General features: G+C 41.3%; 1 pseudogene; it reads right to left on the reverse strand.

Annotated features, from left to right (window-relative positions):
* Positions 1-1,001: 1,001 nt before the first annotated feature.
* LOC109675319 (G2/mitotic-specific cyclin-B1-like) lies at positions 1,002-25,208 on the reverse strand (annotated as a pseudogene).

A 25,208-nucleotide genomic window follows, 5' to 3' on the forward strand; every position in this document is an offset into this window, starting at 1 on the left:
GATCCATTGTGTACCTTTTTTTTTTTTTGGTGGCACTGGGGTTTGAACTCAGGGCCTCATGCTTGCTAGGCAGGTGCTCTTCCATTTGAGCCACTCCACCAGTCAGCCCTCCTTTGTATTTTATGGTATCAATTGTAATAGTCCCTCTTTTGTTTTGATTTTAATTTTCTTCTCTTTTTTCTTAACCTAGCTAAAGGTTTGCCATTTTGTATCTTTAAAAAAACTTAGTTTTATTGATCTTTTCTATTGTTTTTCTACTCTCTATTTCATTTTCCTGCTCTAATCTTCTGTTGACTTTGGGCTTAGTTTGTTTTGCCTTTTCTTTCTTTCTTTCTTTTTTTTTTTTGAGACAGGGTCTCCCTATGTAGCCTTGGCTGGTCTCGAATTCATGGTCATCCTGCAATGATCGTCTTATGGATGTTTCCTTGTTTGCAATTAGTTGCGTTTCTCTTGCTACTTTCAAAGTTCTCTTTGACGCATGAGAACTTGATTATAAATACATGCATGTAGGTGAAGACCTTTTATGTTTAATTGGTCATGGATCTGGATTTACTTTTCCCCTCTCCAGATTTAGAAAAAGCCCTCCCTCCCTCTTTCCCTTTCTCCTTCTCTCCCTCCCTTTCTTCCTGACAGGATCTCAGTATGTAGTTCAAATTGCCCTTGAACTTGTGGTCCTCTGGCCTCTGTCTCCCCAGTGGGTAGGATTACAGATGTGCTCTACCACACCTGGCTCTCACCATCCTTTTAAGACAAATTTTAGGTTATCCTAGAAAGGAAGTAACCACACTGAAACAAGTTCAGCTATGAGAAGTAAAGAGGCCCACAACCTTTATTACAAAGGCAGTAAATGTAGTATAATATGTATAAAAGACATACAGTGCTAATTTCATTAGCAGATACAGTATTCCAGCTCAAAGTCACAAGTTACCCCTTTGCCCTAACCTTAGACAAGTGTTGAACTAGGGTAGAACTCAGCTGAGCCTGAGAGCGTCCTAGCTTGCTTAGGTAGAGAGAGCACCTCTGTTCTTGGTAGGCATGTGCTCTGCGAGCCCAGGAATCATCATGCTTGTATTTTTACGCAGCGGCTGCATAGCAGCAAGGAGAGACTCTTCAGTGTGGACAGGTAATGAGGCAGAGTTGGCCTCCATTCACCATTATCAAGAATTTTCAGGGCTAAGCGAAAAGCTCCTGCCGCAGTTTGGGAAGGAGGAAAGTGTACCATACTGAAGTGCAACACAGGTCCAACAGGTATTGAGCTGAAGCGTATGGCTCTCATCAACCTCTCCACTCTTAGATGCTGTATGAAGGAAGTGGAGGGGTAAAGAATGGCCCAAAGTTTATCACTCTTAGAGTCTTCATTTCCGCCTGACTGATTTGGTACTTAGTATAAGTGTCGTTAGTCGTAAAAGCAATTTGGGGATTACATTTCTTTCTGTTTGCTTGTAATAAACATGGCAGTGATACCAACCATATCTTCTTGGACACACAATTACTCTGCATGAGCTGATCAGTAATAGAAACAGCCATGTCATGGTCTCTTGCAGCAACCTGAATTTCATTTGAACCTGGGGAAGCCAGTCTGTTAGGAGGCCCTCATGTTTCCACTGGCTTCCTGACCCAGTAGGAATTTTGGCTTGATTGATTGCTCTTCCTCAGGTTGTCCCAGATAAACACAGATATCTTTCAGATATCACTAAACAGGTTTGGATGAGTTCCATCTCTGCATCCACAGCATTCACAGTAAGAATTACATCAGAGAAAGCTTGACAAAGATATTCTTCTGCAGGGGCACTCCAGTCAAAGTTTTACATGTCTGTATTATGCTGTGCTTACTTTTAATTTATTAGCATATTATAGTTGTACCAGGGGTTCATTGTGACATTTACAAAAGTGCTTACAGCTTATCTTAGATTTACCCTCTCCATCTTTCTCCTTTATCTCTCCTTCCCCATTCTTGGAACAGTTTCAGCAGGTTTCATTGTTTCATTTGCACACATGAACATGAAGTACTTCTCCCATATTCACCCTCCTTTACCCTTTCCTTATGCCCTCCCCTCCCACTGGTGCCACCCCCTGGACAGGACTCATTTGTCCTTCCTGTCCTTCTCTCTTTCTTTCTTTCTCCCTTCTTTTTTTTTAGAAGACATTTTTGTTTATGATCATTATACATGAAGTATATGTATTATACCCTGAATTGGTTCATCCATCCATTATTCTCCTTTCTACCCTCGTTGTCTTCTTATGGTGATTTCATCAGCTTTGAATGTTCCATATTCACACTTGTATAGATAGTGCATCAAAAATACATGTGAAAGTTTTTCTTTCTTCACTTGAGCCTTCAGGTTCAGGCTCTGACTCTGGCACAAACATAGATGCCTTTTCCAGAGCGTTTGGTGGTTTTTTTAGCAATAAGCTTTCCAGTAGCTGAAATTTTTAGTTCCTTTTTCAGAGGCATTCTGACCTGTGGCTGCTCACTGACTTTGTTACCAATGTCTCCTCAGCCTGGATTTGGAGGCTGCAGTAATGGCCACAGGCACCCAGTTTGTGACCTTATTTTCATGTTACTGGTGCCCTGGAGTGTTATGATTTCCTCTTCACCAGGCAGTGGGCAGAAGCAGACACGAGCCCCGTGAAGCCATGGACCTGACCCCACCACAGACCAACAGCTGTTCCTCCAAAGCACGCATTCTTTCTTTAAATAAGCTTGCTGCCCCTTTCTCTTTCTGAGCTCCTTTGGCATACTCTAATGATTCAGTGGTTCACTTGATGCTTTCCCACAACTTTGTCCTTTTTGTTCCTCTGACTGTGTAACTTCAAATGACCTGCTTTAAAGCTTCCTGATTCTTCTCCTTGGTCAAGTCTATTCTTTTAGCTCTTTATGGAAATTTTCAATTCAGTAATTGCATTCCTTACCTTAAGTTTATATTTGGTTCTTTCCAATGGTTTCTACTCTGTTGAATGTCTCCTTTTGTTTATGTCTTATTTTCTTGATAATGTTTAGTTGACTATCTGTGTTCTCTTCTATAGGATGATCATTTTGAATTCCTTGTCAGGCAGTTGGTAGATCTTTTTTGGGGACTGTCTTCTGGTGCTGTATTTTGTTTCTATGGTAGTGTCATATTTCCTTCATTATTTATGATATTTGTGGCCTTACATTGGTGTCTGTGTATTTGAAGAAGTTGGCACCTTCTCCAGCCTTCAGAGTTTGGTTTTGTAGGAAAAAATCCTTCACCAGTTAGACTGTCCAGAGATTCTAGGCTGGTGAGATCTATGAGTGGGCATGGTCCTGGAGTCCTTGGGTAGGCTGGCCATCCTATGTCAGTGAGCAGATGGCCTGGTGCCTGGGTATGAAGTGACAGGATTGATGCTTGGATCCCTGGAAATGGGCCTGGACCCTGATTCTGTGTGGGTGAGCCAAAAGCCTAGGTTTGTGGGGACTGTCTTGATGCTTGGTGGGTAAGCCTGAGTCCTGGCCTGGATCCTGGGTTCACTGGGGGTGGCCTGGTACCTAATTCCACAGTTGCCAGCCTGCAACCTTGCTCCATGGGTACCAGGTTGGTATCTGCGGCCCCAGGGCTCAGTTTGGATCCTAGGGTCATGGGGGTCAACTTGATATGCAGCTGCAGCTGGCTGGAGTTTAAGTCCATGTGGGTTGACCTGACAATAGGGTTCACTGGTATGGGTGTGGTGCTGGGTCCACAGTGAAGTCAGTTACTCATTTCAGCTCTGTTTCCCAACATGGAGTGTCTACATTGCTCTATTGAGGTTTAGTTCAGGAGTAATGTAGATAGTGTGAACTATTCTTTTTGGACTGAGGTGTGGCTCAGGTGATAGACTGCCTGCCTAGCAAATGCAAGGGTTTGAGTTCAAACCCCAGTACCACCCTCCACAAAAACCCCACCAAAACTATCCTTTCTATCCTCTTTAATCCATCCATCCTTCTTTCCATCCTTCCTTCCTTCCTTCCTTCCTTCCTTCCTTCCTTCCTTCCTTCCTTTCCTTCCTCCCTTCCTTCCCTTCCTCCCTTTTCTCCCTCCCTCCCTCCCTCCCTCTCTCTCTCTCTCTCTGGTATACAGATATTTCTTTGAGACTGTTTTGGGCACATATTTAGTAGTGAAATTGCTGGATTGTGTGGTAACTCTACTTTTAGTTTTTGGGGGGAACCATACTGATTCTAGTTGCTGTACCATTTTATAGTCTCATAAGTGACGCACAAGGGGCCCAGTTTCATCACATCTACACTGATACGTGGTATTTTCTGTTTGTATCTCATGATAGTTTTGACTTGTATTTCCCTAATGATTAGCGATGTTGAGCATCTTTTTATGTATTGCCATTGACTTTTTAAAAAAGTCAATGAGTGAGGCTCACGCACTCACTTGGGAAGTGCCTGGACAGCTACTGCCTGTATGTTTTGCATGATGAATCTCTTAATGACCTTGTCTTTGGGCTTGCATGGGGACAGTTCTTGCAGTGGATAGACTACATGTGGCCATTTTTGTTCTTTTTTCCCCTGTCATGTTGGAAGAAAGAACCTGAGAGAGCTTGCCAGTTGATTTTTTTTCCTCCTTGGTTTTTTTGAGGTAGGGTCTCACTGTATAGTCAAGCTGGCCTGAAACTTGATACTCTCCTGCCTCTGCCTCCCAAGTGCTGGGATTACAGGTACACACAATTGTGCTTGTTAATTGCCATTGATTTTTTTCTTTATTTTGGTGATGCTGGGGTTTGAACTCAGGACCTCACACTTGCTAGGCAGTGTTCTATCTCTTGAGCCATGCTCTAATGCTCCCAGCCCTAAACAATGCTTTCCCTCCAACCCAGTGCTGAGGATCAAACTCAGGGCTTTTTGCAAGCACTCTTACACTGAATGACATCTCCAGCCCACTGATTTTTTTCTTATTTTGGTGGGCCTGAGGTTTGTACTCGGGGCTCCACACTTCCAGAGCTGTGCTCTATAGCTTGAGCCACATCTCCAGTCTCCCATTTATTATTAGTAGCAATCTTTAACTTCTGACATTTCAAAGAAGACTCATTTAATAGGGCAGGGGGCATGGCTCAAATGTTTGAGTGACTGTATTAGTAAGCATAATACTGAGTTCAAATCCCAGTGCCATCAGTAAAAAAGATTCATTTTGTAAATAAGTATTTATCACTTTTCATGGATTTAATTAAACTGTGCTTTTTCCCACTGTGTAATGTTTAGAAAATTGATTCCTTTTTAATGGCTAGAAAATTGATTCCTTTTTTACTTACTGATTTATCATTAAGTTTTGTCCTTTTTTTTAAACTTTTTCCAAACTTTTAAAAATTGCTAAACAGGGAGAGGTAGAATCACTGTTGTGACCAATATAAAAACACTGATTCATAGATATTTCTGGTTGGTACAATGTTAGGTAGAAAAACTGAAGTATACATAAAAATAGAAACTTTTATACCAGTAAAAATGTAAGGAACTATTCTAAAGAAAAACAGGCGCTATCTAAGATATGCAGGGAATACACAAAATTATTTCTGAGGTAAGCCACAGCTATTTCTATTGTATTTCCAGCTATGAGAATATTTCTTTCCAATTCTTTTTCTTTTTTGGCAGTACTGGGCATTGAACTCAGGACCCTGAGCTGGCTGGGCAGGCATTCTACCACTTTAGCCATGCCCCCAGCCCTTTTTTACTTTAGTTATTTTAGAGATAGAGCCTTGCTTTATGTCCAGGCTGGCCTTGAACTGTGAGCCTTCCAATCTCTTCCCCCTAAGTAACTAGGATTACAGGTTTGAATCACCCTACTTTGCCCCATTTTTTTCAGTGGAATATTTTCAGTCGTTTAGAAAAGCTGAAAAGGTGGTACAAGTAATTTTAATCTAGCTTTGCTATTTGTTTATACTATCTGACAATGCTGAGCAGTTATGACAGTTTTTATTTGAGAATTTGAGAATTATGCTTTGTTTCTGTTTTTTACCTTTCTTTTTACAATTATTTACAAAGAAACTATGACAGAATTGGTCCATGTCAATCTCCTGGTATCTATTCCTTGTGATCTTTTCTCCATTCATTTAGGGCATGGGTTCTCTCAGATGGTAGTGAGAGGAGAAGAGGAGGAAAAATGAAAGAATCTTTCTGCCATAAAGTATCTTCCTCTTTTTTTTTCTGATGAGTTCTTGCTGCTCCAAAGAGTTATCTCTATGCATCAAGGCAGGGTAAAGTCAATCCTCTTTTCTTCTTATCAAGTGAAGAAAAGTTAAACTTTTTCTAGGTTATTCTGGTAGGCTGTATTACCATCAGAAAGTTCACTATGATTTTTGGATTCTGATCTATTTCCCACAAGCCTGTCTTTAGGGTGATAGTTCACAGCACTCTTGTTCTGATAAGAAGGATTGGTTCTGGAGGATTTATGATATCTAACCTAATATTCCATCACCATACCTTGACCTTGGCCTTATAAGTTGTAGCCCATACAAAGCAATTGATTGTTACCCTATTGAGGCAAATGACCCTCTTTAGCTCCAGGCAATGGCTAATAAGGTCTTGATAATTGTGATTTACACACCATCAGCTGTGATTGCCTGCTTCTTTCTGAGGCTGCCTGGGGTTGATGGATGCAACTCGTATGATAGGAAGTCAGTTCCAGTGGCTGTCGCTTTTAATCCTTAGCCTCACCGGGGCTAAAATGGAATTGATGAAGTCATTTTTCTTTCATTGTGATCATCTATAATGAAATATAGTAAAGATTCATCTTCTCTTGAGCATGCCATTTTTTTCTTGTCAGAGCTGCAGTATTTCTTTGACTGAACCAATTTGTTACCTACAAAAGTAATGGCCTTGTACTTTCCTTTTGGTTCAAAGAGCTCTGGGTAGGCCAAAAAGAGTTTCCAGCTATAAATTTGTAGAAGGACAGCTCTTTCCTTAGTCAAGACATTTGGTCTTCTTTTGAATGAATTTGAGAGAAAAATAAATGTTTGTCACTAGGAACCTTTGGAATCCTTCAAACTGTCTCATTCTTCAAGCATAGTTGACCAGATCTCTAAGCATACCATGTTAGGAGGAACTCAAATTTGTTTTAAAATTTTTTTAGTGGGACTGGGGTTTGAACTCAGGACTTCACGCTTCAAAATAGGCACTCTTCTGCTTAAGCCATACCTCCAGTCCATTTTGCTCTGGCTATTTTGGAGATTGGGTCTCTCAAACTATTTGCCTGGGCTGGCCTCAAGGTACAGTTCTCCCCATCTCAGCCTCCAAGAAGCCAGGATTATAGGCATGAGCCACTAGCACCTGGCTAAAACTAATTTTTAAAAATATATCCCAGGAGTAATGGGTACCTTAGTTATTAGTAGAAATGAGGGTAGGATAGTTTGGATTCCCCTCATTTATAAGTGAACTATCACTTATAAACTTGCAGAACCCTCAGAGTCAGACTTTTTGTTCTTCTGGCTTATTCAAAGCAAGAATCTGTCAACATGTACGCTAAAGTATTGGATCATGAATGATAGTGGATTTAATATTAACATGTGAAGGGGGCTGGAGCAGGAAGCGAAGATTTTTTTATTAGCTTATTATAGTTGTACAGGGGGATATATTGTGACATTTACGTATGTGCTGACAATATATCTTAGGCTTACCCTCTCCATCTTTCTCCCTTGTCCCCTTCCCCCCTTCATAGAGCAATTTCAACAGGTTTCATTCTATTTTCATACATGAATACAAAATACAGACACCGTATTCACCCTCCTTCACCCTTTCCTTATGCCCTTCCCCCACCTGCTGGTATCTACCTCTAGGTAGGACTTGTTTTACCTCCCGGTCCTTCAGTTTTTTTTTTTTTTTTAAAACCCTCTTTTTGTTAGTATATGATAGTTATACAGGGGGTTTCATTGTGACCTTTCCATATATACATGCTTTATACCCTCCATTATTCTCTCTCTCACCCCATTCCTCTTCTTAAGGTGACTTCAGCAAGTTTCAGTGTTCCATGTTCATACTGTGTAGAAAGCACGTCAACCATACTCACCCTCCTTTACTCTCTTCTTTTGCCCTCCCTCTCCCACTAGTGCCCTCTCCTTAACATGACCTGTTTATTTCTGTCCCTCATTGTTTAGGGGTCTGTTAGTTTTTCAGTGGGGATTTTGTCTGGGTATTCTATCTGTAAATATATTGTGCTAAAATCAGTCTAATCCCTCCACTACTCTTCTTTTCCTTCCCCCCACCCTGTGTTGCTCAACAGTTTTCAGTGTGTTTCCTTGTGACTTGTTCCTATACAGATGTAATGAATTTCATTATTATTCACTTTCTATCATTTTCCTTTTCTTCCTCCCTTAGTCTTCTCTAACAGTCCTGCTTTTAGAAACATGTTCTGTATATATTCATACATGCATGATAAGGCTTGCATTTGTATTGGATCTATCTTCCACATATGAGAGAAACATGCAGCAAAATTTGTCTTTCTGAATCTGGCTAACTTAGGTGATGTTCTCTGCTTCCATCCATTTACCTGCAGCTGACAAAATGTCATTCTTCTTTATGCTGAATAAAATTTCATTGTGTATAAATATCACATTTTCTCATCCATTCATCAGTAGTGGGGCATCTTAGCTGTTTCCATAGCTAAGCTATTGTGAATAGAGCTGCAATAAACATGGGTGTGCAAGTGTCTTACTGTAACCTGACTTACATTTGTTTAGGAGTGGAATTGCTGGATCATGCAGCAATGGCAGTTCTATTTTTAGTTTGTTGAGGAGCCTCCATACTGTTTTCCGTAGTGGTTGTACTCACTTACATTCCCACTAGCAGTGTATGAGGGTTCCTTTTCTCCACATCCTCACAATAACATTTATTTTTGCTTGTGTTCTTGACAGTAGCCATTCAAACAGGAGTGAAGTGGAATCTTAATGTGGTTTTGGCTTACATTTCCTTTATGACCAGGGATGTTGAACATTTTTTAATGTGTTTTTTAGCCATTTGGACTTCATCCTTTGAAAAAAACTCTATTCAGTTCATTTGCCCATTTCTTCAGAGTCAATAAATTTTTGGAATTTTAGTTTTTTGAGTTCCCTATATATTCTGGTTATTAATCCCTTGTCAGATGTATAGCTGGCAAAGATTTTCTCCCATTCTATGGGCTGCCTCTTCATTCTGGTGACTTTCCCTTTCTGTGTAGAAGCTTTTTAGTTTCATATAGTCCCATTTGTCAATCCTTTCTCTTAGTTGCCGAACCATTGGAGTTTTATTTAGGAAATCATTGCCTATGGCCTAGTAATTCCAGTGTATTCCCTGTTTTTTCCTAAGCTAGTATCAAAGTTTCAGGCCTTATGTTAAGGTCCTTAATCCACTTTGAGTTGATATTTGTACAGGGTGAAAGACATAGATTTAATTTCAGTTTTCTGCATGCAGATAGCCAGTTTCCCCAGCTCTAGTTGTTGAAGAGGCTGCCATCATATGTTTTGGGCGCCTTTGTAAAAAGTCAGGTGGGAGTAGCTGCGTAGATTCATATCTGGGTTTTCTAGTGTGCTCCACTGGTCTACATGTCTGTTTTTGTGCCAGTACCGTGCTGTTTTTATCGCTATGGCTCTGTAGTATAGTTTGAAGTCAGGCATTGTGATACCTTCAGCGTTGCTCTTTTTGCTCAGGATTGTCTGGACTATTTGTGGTCTTTTGTGGTTCCAAATGAACTTTAGAGTTGATTTCTCAATCTCTGTGATGAACATCATTGGGATTTTGATGGGAATTGCATTGAACATGTAGATTGCTTTTGGTAGTATAGCCATTTTTACAATATTGATTCTGCCAATCATGAATGTGGGAGATCCTTCCAACTTCTGATGTCTTCTTCAATTTCTTTTTTTAATGGTTTAGAGTTTCATTGTCTTTTACTTCCTTTGTTAAGTTTATTCCTAGGTATTTTTTTGAGGCTTTGTAAACAGAATTATTTTCCTAACTCTTTCTCAGTCTGTTCATTGTTGGTATGTAGAAAGGCTACTGATTTTTTGTATATTGATTTTGTAACCTGCTACTTTGCTGAAGGTATTTATGATGTCCAGGAGGTTTTTTTTTAGAGTTTTTTTGGGTCTTTTAGGTATAAGATCATGTCATCTGGAAATAAGGATAATTTGACTTCTTCCTTTCCTATTTGAATTTCTTCTTCCTGTCTTATTGTTCTGGCTAAGAATTCCAAAGCTATGTTAAGTAAGAGTGGAGAGACTGGACACCCTTGTCTTTTCCTGACTTTAGGGGAAATGATTTCAGTTTTTCCCCATTTAGTATGATGTTGGCTGTAGACTTGTCATACATAGCCTTCATTATGTTGAATACATTCCTTCTATTATTATTATGTTGAGGTACATTCCATCTATTCCTAGTTCCATCAGAGCTTTTACCAAGAAAACATGTTGAATTTTGTCAAAGGCTTTTTTGCATCTATTGAGATGATAATGTGATTTTTCTCCTTGCTTCCGTTTACAGGCTGTATTACAGTTATTGATTTGCATATGTTGAGCTATCCCTGCATTCCTAGAATAAAACCAACTTGATCATGGTGCATGGATCTTTTTGATATGTTTAATTTGGTTTGCTGGTATTTTACCGAGAATTTTTGCATCTAAGTTCATTAAAAAGATTGGCCTATAATTCTCTTTTTTTTTGTTTTGTCCTTGTCTGATTTTGGAATGAGGGTAATACTGGCTTCATAGAATGAGTTTTCTATTTCATGGAAGAGTTTGAAGAGTGTTGATATTAGTTCTTCTTTAAAGGTTTAGTAGAATTCAGCAGAGAATGCATCAGGTCCTGGACTTCTCTTTTTTGGGAGACTATTGCTGCTTCAATTTCATTACTTGTTATAGATCTGTTGAGGTGATTTATATCCTACTGGTTCAGTTTTGGTTGGTTGCATGTGTCTAGATATTTACCCATTTTTCCTATGTTCCAATTTATTTTAATATAGGTTTTTGAAATATTCCTTAATATAGGTTTTTGAAGTATTCCCTAATGATCCTTTGGATTTAGTTGGTGTTTGTTGTGATACGTCCTTTTTTGTTTCTAATTTTATTAATTTGGGTCTTTTCCTTCCTCATTTTAGTTAGGTTCACTATGGGTTTATCTATTTTATTTATTCTTTCAAAAAAACCAACTTTTTTTTATTGCAGTATTGGGGTTTGTACTCAGGGCCTACACCTTCAGCCACTCCACCAGCCCTTTATTGTGATGGGTTTTTTCAAGTTACAGTCTTGTGAACTATTTGCCTGGCCTGGCTTGAAACCATGATCCTCCTGATCTCTGCCTCCTGAGTATTAGGATTACAGGTGGAGCTGCTGGTACCTGGCCCGTTGATTCTTTGTATGGTTTTATTGGTCTCTGTTTCATTAATTTTGGCTCGTGTTTTTATTATCTCTCTCCTTCTGATGGTTTTGGCTTTAGCTTGTTCTTATTTTTCTAGTAGTTTGAGATGCAGCATTAGATCATTTATTTGATATCTCTCTGTGTCTTTAATGTAGGCATTCATAGGTGTAAACTTTCCCTTTAGCACGGCCTTTGCTAGTAGGTTGTGTTTTCATTAGGTTCTAGGAACTTTTTGATTTCCTCCCTTAGTTCTTAGATGACCCACTGATCACAGAGCAGTCTTTAGGTATTTGAATATTTTCTGTTGTTTATTTTGTTGTTGAGTTCTAGTTTTATTATGCTGTGGTGAGACAGTATTCAGGAGGTTATTTCAATTTTATTATATCTGTTAAGACTTACTTTATTTCCTAAAATATTATCTATTTTGGAGAAAGTTCCATGGACTGCTGAGAAAAATGTATATTGTGCTATTGCTGGATGAAATACTCTGTAAATGTCTGTCAGGTCCATTTGGTCTATGGTGTCATTTAATTCTGAAATTTCCTTGTTAATTTTTTTTGTTTGGACGACCTATTGGTGACAGTGGAGTATTAAAGTCTCCCACTATCATTATTTTGGGGTCATCTGTTCTCTCTCTTTCTCTTTTGTGGTACTGGGGCCTGAACTCAGGGCATCACACTTACTAGGAAGTTGCTGTACCACTTGAGACACTTTCCCGCCCTTTTTTGTGTTGGGTATTTTTGAGATGGGGTTTTGAGAACTATGTGCTCCAGCTTGCTTTGAACCATGATATTCCTGATCTCCGCCTTCTGAGTAGCTGGGATTACAGTTGTGGTGCCTGGTTATTTGTGCTTTTACATCCAGTAGTGTATGCTTAATGAAGTTAGGTGCACTGACATTGGGAACATATAAGTCAATTGCTATTTCCTCTTGATGTATTTTTCCATTTATTAGTATGAAGTGACTTTCTTTTTGCTCTTCTAATTTATGTCTGAAGTCTACTTTATTTGATATAAGCGTAGCTACTTCTGCCGTCTTGATGGCCATTTGCTTAGAAAATCTTTTTCTACCCTTTCACCCTAAGCCAATGTTTCTTTCTGTGAGTGGGCTTCTTGTAAACAAGAAATCATCAAGTCTTCCTTTTTATTTCATCTTGCTGATATATATCTTTTGATGGCAGAGTTATCAATTAGTTGGTGGAGAGTTATCTGAAATCTTTCTCTTAATTTCTCTGTTCTGTCTAGATTGGTTGTTGGTTAAGTTGTATTATTTCTGTTCACTGACCTGCAGTATAACTTAGTGTAACAAATTCACAAATTCAATGTCAAACCTGTTATTTATGTGATATATAAAACCCTAGGCAGCCTTATCCATAAATAGAGGGTGTTGGGGAATAAGAATTGTTTCCATAGAGATGAAAACATAGGTAGTAAAAATAATAGGAATCTAAGAGGAGATGAGGAAGAAAGGGAATAGGGAGAGAGGAAGAAGAGGTGTAAGATGTGGGGGGCTAGAGGGTAATAAGACCCTAATGTGTATAGAAGTATAGTTCAGTCATTGTGGAGGAGGGTGCTATTTGCCAGGGATTTCAGAGGGATAGAAAGGATGGACATAATATATAAAGGTGGTAACATTAACCACTTGTTGAGTGATGTATAAGGAAGAAATAAGGAGGGTGGCAGGAAAGGGAAGAGAAAGAAAGGAGATAAGGAAAAGAAAAAAGGAGAAAGAAAGAAAAATGGAATAAAAGGATAGACAGATTGAAACCTCAACAAATGGAAAAAAATCAAATAAAAATTATTTTTTGCAGTATTGGGGTTTGAAATCAGGGCCTCATGCAGCCACTCTATCACTTGAATGATACCACCAGCCCTGTTTTGTGTTGGGTATTTTTGAGCTGGGGTCTTATGGTCTTATTTTCCCAGGCTGGCTTTGAACTGCAATCCTCCTGATCCCTGCCTCTTGAGTAGCTAGGGCTACAGGTTGTATTCACTGATTCCTGGATTTCTTTTAAAATCTGAATTTCCTTCTTGTCATGGAGAGGAGTGAGTTTCTTCTATGTTCAATGAGTACACTGGATGCTGCCCTCTGATTTCTGGTCCTCAGGTTTTAGACTACCTCTCATGTGTTTCCTTCAGATGCTGTCCCTTCACTATTGTGAAGGCCTCCTTCTCTTTGGATAAGGACTTTCTCTGGGTCCCTGGTCTGGGTGGATATTAGTTGTATCCCTCTCTACCCAGTTGGTTTGGGATGCACCATACAGTAGCTATTTAACTACAGGCCCCTCTTAGTGGGGCAGTCATGTTCAGCTTGCTTGGGTTGGTAGGTTCTCCAAGGAGGTCCCACAAAGAGCTGATCTGAGAGCAGTAGCCAGCTCTTCCTGACTGCTGAGCAAGACTGAGAGCTGTAGCTCAGGTTGTTTGGCCAAAAGCTCTTTTCAGTTTCAGCTCACTATTATGTTTCTTGAAGGTGGTTGAATAAATTATTATTTCCCACAGACTGTGATCAGGCTTGGCTAGCCTCCATCCATATTGTCTTTCTTTATATAGAGAAGTGTGGGCTGAGTCCCTCACTCCCCCACCAGGCAGGGCAGGAGATTTCACTCAGTTTATCAGACCAAAAGCTTTCTTCTGGAGGGGTGCAAACAATGTCTGAAAACTGAGCTGGACTACGCAGTATCCACCAGGACTGAAAGCAGCAAGCTCACCTGAATGGATTGTAGACACCTCTCTCTGATATCAATGGTCAGTAGGCAGGGCTGCAGGTGGCAGTGGGCAGTGGTGATCGTGCTTCTCCTTCCCTTTTCTTCACAATCCAGGACATCCCAGGCACTTGCAGGGCTTGGCTCATTGTCCTATGTGTTGACTTTTTAGCACTTTCGACGGTCTTTCATGGACTGAAGACTACATTAACCCAAAAAGAAAAGAAAAACAAACAAACAAAGAAAAGGAAAATAGGAAAAACAAATGGCTCTTGCCAGTGCAGAGTGGCACAGCTATGTTCATGTGCCTGGGACTCTTTGACGCTGTAAAGTGTTTATTTAAAAGTTGCTTGCTGCTTACTGTAGATATGGACTTCCTATATACCAGTGACCTCTTATTTAGCAAACCAGTCAGACCATCTACCCTTGCTGCCACAAACCTAAGGTCATCTTTCAGGCTTGTGGGAGCTTGCTGTTCTGGGGTGTATTAGCAATCTGTCATCTTGTTCTCTCAATTTCTGGTGATCACCCCGGCACAGTTATACATTTTTATATATTTTCCTCACAAACCTTTGCTTGTGAGTACTTGACATATTGCAATCAGAATTCATCTTTTTTTCATATCTGTATAGATTTATTGCCTAAGTGCTATTAAACATTTCTTAGGTAAAAGAAGATGAAGACTTCTACACTCACACAAGGAATCATGTCTGGTTGTCATATTAAATATATGGCCTTTTATTGCAAAGACAATATTGATTGCAACAGTATGATAATTGGCAACATCTCCTATGTGATCCGAGATACCTTACTGTTAGTAGGAATGGAATCATATTAATCATAATGACCTCAATGGCTCTTATCTCACCCACCCCAGCAGGTTTACACCTTGTAAAATATTTCTGGCAGGAGGCATCTAGCAACACTCTCCAACCTGGCACTGCCATTACTTTGCCACCTTTGCAGGATTCTAGTTGGGTGCTGCTATTTCCTTCTGGGTCCTAATGCCATGTGTCTGAGTTCCACAACCTGATATTATCCCTGGTTCCCCAATGTTTTTAAGGAGGAGAAACTGTGTGGCATGTGTGGGGTGGGAAGGGCATCTTTTCATCCTGGAGCTTGGTGTTGCATTCAGCTGGAAGAGTCCGAAGCCACTATACCCCCAAGCTTCCTACCAGAGTCTTTTCCTTTTATGGCACTTGCTCTCAGTAGGACTCAGGTTTGGGTTCATTGGGGCCTGGGGAGCATAATTATTATTATAGTTACCCAACAGTTATTAAGCAACTACTATGGACTAAGCTGTAGTAAATTATTTTATAGGTTTTTTTGGGGAGCAGTACTGGTGTTTGAACTCAGGGCCTCACATTTGCTAGGAAGGTGCTCTACTGCTTGAGTCACTATACCAGTCCTACAATTATTCTTTAAGGCTTATTCTGAAAGCTCTCTATCAGGATTCTATGTCTTAACAAAGTAGATTCTGTTATTATTTCCTTTTTTAGAGGAGACAGACTTCAGAGGTTAGCTAGTTTGCTCAATGTTACCCAGAGGGCACCAGCAGTGTGATCTCACAGCCCACTGTCTTATGCATGAAATCCTAATGGCTGACATGATTTTGTTCTTGCATCACCCCAGCCTCCAATGACATAAACTTCTTTAGAGCATTAGTTCATGTGCCTGTTTCCTTCCTTTTAGGCGAAGGGTTTTTTTGTTTGTTTTTCAGGTCACTCCTTAGCCTCCTAGCAAATCAGTTTTAGTTTGGCTCTGTCATAAATTCATCAGAAATATACAAGTTAATGTGGATTTAGCAATAAACACAGCATAATTTTTCTCCTGAAAGTACTTTGGTCTTTTACACAAATTGACTTGTCATCAGGTACACTTCTGCTAATTGTCAATATAGGTTTAAACTGGGTCACTAACTACTGTCCTCCTTATGCACAATGGTTTATGCTTGTTATTGTTAGTTTTAAAATGGGTGCTATTTGTTTCTCTGCTTTTTAGACCTAGTTAGAACTGTTTGTTCAGCTATCCACAGGAGAGTTTTACTTAGGTCTTCCACTTTCACCTCATATAATATGCATAAAATGGACTACCTCCCAACATGCTATCGTTGTGGTTAGGATTTTCATTCTACCTTTTTCCAAGAATGCAAGTTCTAAGAGGTCTTGGTCTCTTTTCTCACCTCCGTCACTTAGGTCTGGTCAACCACCCAACTTTCCAGCCAGTCTCTCACTCCCCCAATATATAGCACTATTCCTGTGAGGTTCGAGGCCATGTAAACAATCACTCAACATCCTAGCTTGAGAAACCCTGACTCAGTCTCAGGTCTAATGGGTTCAACTTTAACACCCTAGCCACCCCCTCCATGCCACAGCTGGGGCTTGTCATGTGGAAATACTCCGTTGTAGCAATCTTAAGTTTGGAACATGTTCTTCCTATCCCTTCAAGCTTCTCAGGTCCTATCACTACTAAACTCCATCTTTACATGAGTCATTTACCACTCTGTTATACTGTCTGTCGAGATACAGGCTGCTAGTTTCTGTCAATATCCATTTCTTCCTTGTCATCCATTGTGTGTGTGTGTGTGTGTGTGTGTGTGTGTGTTGCTGAGGATGGAACCCAAGGCTTCACATATGCTAGGCAAGCGTCCTACCATTGAGCTGCATCCCTATCCCCTTTCTCCTGTTGTAAAGATGGAATTTCTAGTTTTTAGCTGAGCAAATGGCTGCTCTCAGAATTAAGACTATTTCCTTACATCCTTTGAAGATAGTTGTGACTGTTTGCCTATATCCTGGCCAGCAGGATGTAAGAGAAAGTGATTTAAGTAATGGCCAAATTGTGTCTTTAATGGAGAAGGCAGATCCTTATTTCTTTTATTTTGCTGCTTATAATGTGAACATGAGGGATAGTTATCTCAGACTTTGTAGACATTTTCAACCATTGAGGTTGGTGAGTGGTGCAACAAGGTTACAAATAATTTAATTTTCTCTGTCCTCTTCTGTTTTGCTCTTTCCCATGTCAGCTATAATCTGTCCCATTTCCAAATGCATCTCTGTGTACAGGAGTTGGAGGGTGGCATGGCTGCAGAACTCTAAGCTGGGTCACCCCAGTCCAGCTACTACAGAGGACTACAAGAGGGTTTCTCTCTCAATACCTCTCTATAAAATCCTGAGGAAAAGTGGGTTCTGCTTTATTCATATATCTTCCCTATTCCCGACATTCCACTCCTATAGTCCCTGGAACCAGAAGCAAGGGAAATAATAATTACTTGGCTTGGATCTGTTTCTATGGCCAAGGTATGGGGCACTGAGATTGGCAGTTTCTCCAGAACCATGTAGAATTAGGTGGAGGTGGGGAGAGTTGCCCAGAGGAAAGAGGGTACTAATAATACTTAGAGGGAGGCAGGTTGAGCAGACACAGGAAAAAGAAAGGAAGGAAGAAAAGGAGAAAGACGCCCAAAGAGATACCTGTATTACCACCACTACCACCACTAATACTAATGTATTTTAGGCACAGGGCAGTTCCTTCATGTGTACAGCCTCTTTTACAAAAGTGCACATGACACTCACTGCTGTAGTTGGATCTGAAATGTCCCCCCAATGAACCATGTGCTATAGACTTGTGCCCCAGCATGGCACCATGGGGAGGTAGTGGAAACTACCAGATAGGGCCTGGTGGGAGGTAGTGGAAACTACCAGATAGGGCCTGGTGGGAGGTCTTCGGTCACTGAGGGTGTGCCCATGAAGGGGATGGTGAGAGTCACCCCTCCTTCTCTCTCTTTCCGTGGTCCTACCATGAGGTGAATGAGTTTCCTCCACCATGCTGTCCTGCCATGATGTGCTTCCCAATCACAGATCCCAAGCAAGGGACCACACTGGCCTTGGACTGAAACCTCCCAAACTATGAGCCAAAATAAACCTTTCCTCTTTTTAAGTCACGTGGGTATTTTGTAACATTAATGGAAAGCTGACTAACACTCTCACTGTTTTGTAGAAGAGGAAATAGAGGCTTAGAAAATTTAACACACGTGCTCCAAATCACAGAGCCTCTCTGTCTGACTCCAGTCCCTGTACTTCCGTTGTGCTATACTTTATGCTATGCTCAGCTTTGCCTGCAGTTTTGTGATCCAATCTGTGGAATGAGGTTAATGAACCAGTACTTTCCCCACATGGAACTTAATGTGATTGTGACTGCTGAGGTGAAAATGAAGAAGGCTGAACTGTTCTATAGGAACAGGGCTGCACAGCACATGCTGGGGAGACCAAAGCAAACCTAGGTGTGTTTCTAATTTAGAGTTGCAAATAGGCATTAAAAAAATTAAAAAATTTGCTGGGTGTGGTGATATATGTCTTTAATTCCAGGTACTTGAGGGTCTGCCTGGGCAACTTAGTGAGAACTTGTCTCAAAATAAAGAAGAAGAAGGAAGAGGAGGAGGAGGAGGAGAAGAAGTAGAAGAAGAAGAAGAAGAAGAAGAAGAAGAAGAAGAAGAAGAAGAAGAAGAAGAAGAAGGGGAAGAAGGGGAAGAAGGGGAAGAAGGGGAAGAAGGGGAAGAAGGGGATTTGGGAAGTAGCTCAGTGGTAAAGTGCTTACCTACTATGAGTGAAGCCCTGGTTAAATCTCCAGTACTGTTAAAAAAAAGGTTATAAAATATTTTTGCATTTATTCTTTTGCTTTTTATTATTGAAGTTAAAAATCATTTATTATTTGTTTGATATTAGCTGTTGAAGACAGCTAAAGCATTGGCTTTAGCAATAAAACCCTGAAATAAAATTTAGCCATGGTGCTACAATTTACACCATGATGTATGGTGCTACACAGTAGGATAAGGGAAGAAGCCAGTGTGTCTGCCATATGTACTTAAAATATGAGTCACCTATTTGTAGAAGAAAAGTAGAGAAAAGGAATTTATCTGGATCCTAGCCTTATTTTAATCACCACATAGCTCACTAGCCTGGGGGGACTGTCAAGCCATTTGAAAAACTTGTCTGTAAGTCTCCCAGTCACAAATGATTAGACTCTCCCAGGGTTGTGAGCCAGGTGAGGGAGCTTTCAGAGTTTTGGGGCATTAGAACTTGTTCCTCTTTCGTTCTGAGGCTTGCTTTCTGGGGTCCGTTGCAAAGAGTCTAAAGAGACTGCAGTATTTATGGGATGGAGCTCTTCATTTTGAGCTCCTGCTAAGGGTGGGAGCTCCACCCTCCTGGTCAGGAGTAGGCATCCATTCGAAAGTTAGTCGTGCTGTCAGTTGGTCAGTGGCTGAGAGAAGATGATTTGATACTGAGGATCAGTCCCAGCTACCATGATGGTGACCATTCTGCAATGAGCAATTTCTTTGTCTTAGGAGAACCGAGGTGCAGAGTCAGTTGGATGGGAGGGCAGGGGCTAGAAAGCCATACAGATAGAGGGCAGTGTGCAGATGCCACCGGCCCTCGAAGTCACAAGCAAGCTCGAGTCCAGACAGAGAGGAAAGGCATGCAGAGCTCCCAATAATGTAGCTGAGCTGGGTAAGCTCAGCTGGGCCACACCATACCTGTGCCCCTTCTGGAGACTCCCTGATGCTTAGCACATTGAAGAACGTGAACCCTACAGTTAACTCAGTGTTTCCCAGGCCTCCTGGACCACAGAGCCCTTGTGTTCCATGGAACAGAGTTTAGGGCGGAGTAGAGGCAGTTCTGTCCCCTTCTCAGGGGATTCTTTGCTGAGGGGGTGATGAGAGTCTGGTAATTAGATCTGTCTTGCACTCTGCACTGCAGCTAGTCATTGTGAAGACTGGGCATGGCCTCCCTCCAGTTGCTGTGATATTTTAGTGTTCCCTCTCTCCAGGGTATTCTCATCTCCAACCTCTGCTAACTAAGATGAATTGAGTGAGTCTTCTTTCTTGTAAGTGGGCGTCTGACTAATGCAACAGGATGCTAGACGTGACTTTCTAGTCACTTCTCAGAACACTAGGACAGGTGACAAATATCCCCACTTTCTCATGAGCCTCTGGAACGCTTGCTAAGTGGAACAGATATTGACTCTCACCTGCTGCAGGTGAGGATGAAGGCGAAGCACTCATCCTGGGAGTGGGCAGCGAACGTCCTTTGGAGAGGGGTTGCCAAGGTGTCCCCTTGGGGTGGGGATGTTGCTTTCCCTGGTTCTAAGCCAGTGAGGGAGCCTTGAGGTTTAGGACTGTAGGGACCAGTGCCTGTTACGTTCTGGCCAGAGCTGACAGAGGACGGAGGAACTGTCTTCCGTGGGGGGAGGGACAAGGTGTGAGCAGGCTCCAGGGCAGGAGGTGGGACTTGAGTTATGTTAAGAAGATTTTCTGGAGGAGTAAGGCAGAGCCAGCACCAAGTGGCTGGAGGGAGATGATGGGAAACCAGAACTGAGGGGACAGCACTGGAGGAGGTCCTACCTGGGCTGGTGACTAAGCAGGGTCCTCATGGGAAGGAGGATCCCCTATAAGGAGGAAGAGCCAGTAAGGTGTCTGTGCCACACTGAGGCCTGCTTTCAACTGATATCTCCAACAGTGTAGGAAGACTTGGATGGCCCTGGTTCCTGCCCGGCCACCAGTCCTTCAACCTGGGGAGGAGCCAAGGGCAGCAGGGGACAGGGGAGAGAAGACATAGAAAGTATTGATGATGCCTGGATAGGCACAGGCCCCATCTGCACAACCAGTTTCCCAGGTAGGTCCCAACCGGGAGAGGGAGAGTGGAGAGGTTTTTTTGACACTAGTGGGACTTGAACTCAGGGCCTGTGCTTGCTAGGCAAGTGCTCTACCACTTGAGCCATGACCCCAGTCCTTTTGGCTTTTAGTTTAGTTTTTAGATAAGGTCTTTAGTTTTTTAAAAATTTTTTGGCCTGGGGCCTTAATCCTTCCACCTCCATCTCCTGCATAGCTGGGATTACAGAAGCATACCACTATACCCAGCTTGTTCTTTGAGATAGGGTCTTGCTAACTTTTTTGCCTGGTCTGACCTTGAGTTGTGATTTTGTCATCTCCAACTCCTATGTAGCTGGGATTATAGGAAATGAGTCACTGCATCTGGCCTGAATTGGAGACATTTTAATTGGATATGAATTTGGAGGAGGGTTGCTGCACCAGATTAGAATTTTTGCCTAAAAATAATCTGAATGGCTGGAGAATCAATGAACCTAGGGTTGTGATGGAGTGGGTCCACATGGCAAGTTTTGCACGGGTAGTCATGCTTTCATCTGGTTTACTTCTGTACTCCACATAGTGAGAATAGGTCAAAGTTAAAAATCAGTTTAAAGAATTTATAAGTGTTTACGTTGCTTCCTCAGTAACTACATACACATAGCTAATCTAACTTAAAAAGTTATTAACATGTACTATTACTAACCTTTCCTTCCTTCCTTCTTCTTTTTCTCTCTCTTTCTTTTCTTCCACCCTCCCTCATTCCTTCCTTCCTTTCTTTCTTGTACTGAGGATAAAATTCAGGGCCTTCTCATGCTGAGTAAGCTCTCTCTTCTGAGCTCCATGCCCAGCTGTCACCTGGCTTCTCACTCAGGTGGCATAAGGTTTGCCCTGGTTTAAATGCATCTTCGCCTCTAAGCCTGAAACAGTAGTTCTGGGTTGAGGCCTAAGACTCTGTCCTTTCATAAGCATCTGCTCTGCGGGTGAAGTCACACTTCGGCCATCTGAACACATCGTGTGCACTGGGGGTGCTGGCTGCCTTGCTCACGTGTGATCCATTAGCACAGTTAGCCTCAGAATCCAGGCCAGCAAAGTTTCTGCCTTGGTTTTATTACATCCAATGATAGCTAGACAAAACAGCCAGACAGATTCTCACCATGTTAGAAGAGCATGTTTGACTTAACATAGGGGTAAAGGAAATTTATTTTCGGGCTTCCTGAGGAATGTCCTTCAAAGAGAAGTAGCCATCTTGCAGAGTCTGGCCAAGTGCTGATTTCTCACATTACTTCTCCCTTGAGCAAGCTGGGCTCAGGATAGAAGTAGCAGGAGTTGATTGACTTAATGATGGTTAATGAATGATGTGAGCAGTCCAGAGAAGGCCAGGTACCCAGCAACAGAATCTTCCCAAAAATATATGTAGAAGAAAATGAACTATAAGGCATATGAATAAAGAGTTTAATCCACACCCTGCTTTTTGTAAGGGAGGTTTGGACCAGGATTTGTTGTTGTTGTCTTGGCAGTGCTAGAGTTTGAACTCAGGGCCTCATGCTTGTTAGGCAGTTGCTCTACACTTGACTCATGCCCCAGCCCTTTTTGTTTTAGTTTTTTTTTTTTTTTTGTGGTACTGGGGTTTGAACTCAGGGCCTTCACCTTGAGCCACTCCACCAGCCCTTTTTTGTAATGGATTTTTTTCAAGATAGAGTCTCTTGAACTATTTGCCCAGGCTGGCTTCAAACTGTGATCCTCCTGATCTCTGCCTCCTGAGTAACTAGAATTACAGGTGCCTGGTATTTTAGGTACTTTTTGAATAGGGTCTCACAGTTATGCCTTGTCTGGCCTGGATTGTGATCCTTTTATTTACTACCTCTCCCATGTAGCTGGGATGACAAGTGTTATCACCATGCCCAACTTTTATTAGTTGAGACAGAGTCTCACAAGTTTTTTTCAAGGTCTGGCCTGGAACCAGGATCCTCCTGATCTCTACCTCCCAAGTTGCTGGAATTACTGGCACAAACTATTGTGCCCAGCATTATTTTTGTTTTAGGGACAGGGTCTTGCTGTGTAGCCCAGGCTGGGTCTTGAACTCATGATCTTCCTACCTCAGCCTCCCCAGTGCTGGGATTATAGATTTGTTCTACCGTGCCTAGCTGGACCAGGATATAATTAGGATAGTGTGACATTTTTTTCATAAGGTTGTTGTAAGGAATAATGAATAAAAGACTGTTATTCACCTGGAAACCTTTAAAGATGAATTTTTTAAAGGTGAGTTTTGCTGTAGGGTCAAAGTATAGAACAAGTGGAAAAGCACAAATTTTATCACAGGATCTTAGACTTGATTTAATCTGGCATTATTTATTTAAATGGTACAAGTGTGATGTCACTTTAAAATCATATCTAATTAGATTATAAATCTAACCATAAAACAAGGGCAATTGGAAAACAGGTTAGACATTTGTAGAGAGCCGAATGGGTTTTCAGCTCATACTTAGAGAGGTGTGCTAAGTAACAGAGTGTGAACTTAAAAATAGGCATCTACATTCTTTTGGTTATTAATTTGCTGCAGGCCCTTGAGCCAGGAATCTAGATGAAAATTTATGAAAAATTGGGACAATTTATCATCATAGCCAAGACACAGGCCACTATTATAGTCTTAAATATTTAACATATGCTATGCCATAGAATTACACGTGTGGCATTACCTTTAATGGTACTGATTAATGAGGGTGACATAAACCAAAGATGAATATTATCTCTTTAGACACTGACGTTCAGATAGCCCCCTGAAAAGCCATTTTTCTCAAAGCTCTATTCCTAAAGGATTATAGAAATGTCAATTGTTTTTGCAGTTTCCTTTTGGAGAAGCAGTTACTCATGCTCTCCACAGAACTCTTCCTTAACAGACTTCAATAAAACTTAGAATTAAAAGTGGTGTCATTTTAGACCTAAATTACTGCCTTAAATAATTACCCTGTTATCCCCACGCAGGGGACTTTCAGATTTTTTACTTCATTTCTGGCTTGTCTGTCATCTCAGCTGCTAGACTTGTTCCTTGTCTCTTACAACTGCATACAGGAGGCTGAATTTCCCACTTTTCCCTTAAAATTCTTCTGCTTTTTAACACTATTTTAGCGGTAGTTCATCTAAAACAGTTTTTCAACAAACTCTTCTCAAGGGCCGTCTGTGGCTGTCCGTTTTTTCATTGTGTCACTGAATACTTTGGGTATGCCGGCCATTCTGGTATTTATTTTCCTTATCTCTGTCTTTACTTTATTCCTCAAAGGTGACTTGATATTTTTAATCCTCTTTCACTGGTTTCCCCACCCTGTGAGCCTCTTTGTGCTCGATGCTCTTCCCACTCTGCTCAGAGGGCCCTCTGCCTTCTTCAAAGGCCATTAAGGAGGTTCTCTTTAGGGCATTGGTGAGGTGCTGGGGATCGAACCCTGGCCTCATGCATGCCAGGCAAGTGCCCTACCACAGAGCTACATCCCAGCAGGAACTTGTTCTTGCTAAGGTAAGGAGAGAGTGCTGGGAAAGGAAACCCTTGAAAACCTTGACCAGACATGGGTCAGTGTGGTTCCCTAGGTCTGTCAGTGCCTGAGAGCTCCTGTCCTTTCCTGCATGGTTGAGAGTGAGGAGAGCTGGCTCCAGTCACAGGAAGAACACTCCTGCCTTGTGAGAGGCAGTGTCCTCTCTTCTATGGATAGGAGGTTTCTTTCTGAGAATTTCTCAGTGCCTCCTGGAACCAAGTCCCTCGTGTCCCCAGAGCAAGCACCTCCCTCGAGATTTCCTAAGCACTAGTCACAACGTTGTCATACAGCTCCCAAGAAGTCACAATGGAATTGACTCTGAACAATGTCACCCTCACATTTTGTTTTTTGTTCTTGTTCTTAAAGTTTACTCCACATTATAAAAATAGTTATAGAAAGAAGTTAAACATGTTAAAAAACAAAAAAACAAAAAAACAAAAAAAAGGAAGAAATGGGTTTTTAGCTGGGTGTGTCACAGATGCCTAATTCCAGTACCATGAAGGCTGAAGCAGGAGGATCATGACTTGTCCAAAAAAGAAAGGAAAAGAAAGAGGGGGAATGGGCTTTGGTGTGTGGTGGTTGGGACGTAGGCTCTTTGAGAGCACCTGGTTGGTGCTGCGCCAAATGTGGAGGCTTCCACTCTGAAGTCACACTACTTGGTGTCAGTAGTGTGCCATGTGCTCTGGCATATTAGAGATGAGAAGGCATCAGACTCCTTCTGCTCTTTCTCTTGTTACCACCTCCTGGACCACATGGGATATGATAGTTTTAAGAAATAAAGTTAGAATAAGGGGGTGTGGGTAAATCTTCATTAATAATCAAAATGAGCTTGATTTTATGCTTTGCAATTTGACTTTGTAATCCATCTAGCCACACTTTCTCCAACTGTCTTTCAAGGCTGGGTTTTTTATCTCAGTGGAAAAGGAAAGAGCTGAAGACTATTTTCAAATCATTCATACCCTGCAGCTACTCACCTTCCCAGTCTCTTGTTGTTCCTGTTTTTAGCTGGTCATAGCTCGTCAT

The sequence above is a fragment of the Castor canadensis genome, chromosome 3 (assembly GCF_047511655.1).
Source record: "Castor canadensis chromosome 3, mCasCan1.hap1v2, whole genome shotgun sequence".
NCBI classification, from domain to species: Eukaryota; Metazoa; Chordata; class Mammalia; order Rodentia; family Castoridae; genus Castor; species Castor canadensis.